Raw genomic sequence first — 1,576 nt, 5'->3', positions numbered from 1 at the left:
AATTAATGGAGACCAGACCTCTCAGAGCCTGTTGTCCTGGAACCGTCCAGCAGAGGGAGCTCCGACACGATTAGGAGAGGAAGGAGGCCCTCACAGCAGCCAGTGACAGCACAGGCCCAGATGTGTCTTAAGAATCACAAACGCAGGTGCAGCCAAATCCTGAGGCATCAAGGTCGATGCCTCCCCTCCTCCCTCATTCATCCCCCTTCCAAGCCTGTTTATCCTGGGCGAGAAGACATTCGACACCCCCAGTTTAGTTCACTCTTTGAAGGGGTTTGCTGTTTAGTGGAGGAAAGAAATATGCATTAGCCGCAGGGAAAGTGGAGGGTCAAGGGAAGAATATTTTAAGATACAGGAAATGAAAGCATTATTTGTATCCCAATGAGCATGATCCGATGGAGTTCAGGATACATGGTCAATATACAAAACCCAATTCTATTTCTATATTCCAGGGGTCAGTTAACTATGGTCCATAGGCCAAATCTATCCTGTGGTCTCTTTTTGTATGGTCTGTAAGCAAATAATTGTTTTATATTTTAAAAGAATTGTAAAAGAAGGAGAGGAAGAGAAACCTGATGGGGTGTGCAAGGTCTACAATATTTGCTACATGGGTCTTCAGAAAAAGTATGCCAATCCTGAATATATACTAGCACTTAAAAATTGGACATGTTTTAAAGTACTATTTTAAGAAGTAGTAGACGCAAGAAAAAGTGAAATTCTCAGGCATAAATCTAACAAAATATGTGCAGGATCTTTATGATGAAAACTTCAAGACACTGAAAAGCAAAATCAGAAGACCCAAATTAATGGAAAGACATACAATGTTCATGGACTGGAAGACTGAACATTGTTCAAGTGTTAAGCCTCCTCAAATTGATCTATAGATTTGAAGAAATTACAATCACAATCCAAAGAGGACATTGTCTGGAAATAGATAAACTAATTATAAAATTTATATGAAAATGCGAATGACTTAGAATAGCCAAAAACATTTATTTTGAAAAGGAAAAATGTGCTTGAAGGATTCACATGACCCCTTTTAAGATATGCTATAAAACTACAGTAATCACGACAGTGTGGTATTGGCCAAAGATTAAACACATAAATGAATGGAACAGAAGAGTCCTGAAGTAAACCTACCCAAATTTGGTCAACTGATTTTTTTTTAATATTCAAGGTAAGTCAATGCAAAAAGGATAGTCTTTTCCATCAATGGTATTGGAACAATTGAACAACTCCATGCCACAAAAGAAGTAAACTCATAACTCTCACCTGATACAAAGTTGAACTTAATATAGATCCTAGAACTAAATGATGTAATATCTAAAATTAAAACTTGTAGAAGAAAAAATAGGAGAGAATCTTAGTGATTTGGGGGTAGGCAAGGAGTTCTTATATAACACAATAAGCAGAATCCATAAAAAGAAAATATTGATAAATTGTGCTGTATGCGCTTTAAAAAAATTTACTCTGTGAAAGAAATTTAAGAGGATGTAAAGACAAGACACAGACTAGGGAAAAAGACTTGTAAATCACACATCTGACAAAGAACTTGTATGTAAAAAATATAAAGAAC

This window comes from Hipposideros armiger, unplaced genomic scaffold (genome assembly GCF_001890085.2).
Source record: "Hipposideros armiger isolate ML-2016 unplaced genomic scaffold, ASM189008v1 scaffold_64, whole genome shotgun sequence".
NCBI lineage: Eukaryota > Metazoa > Chordata > Mammalia > Chiroptera > Hipposideridae > Hipposideros > Hipposideros armiger.
Note: the sequence above shows the minus strand (reverse complement) of the source record.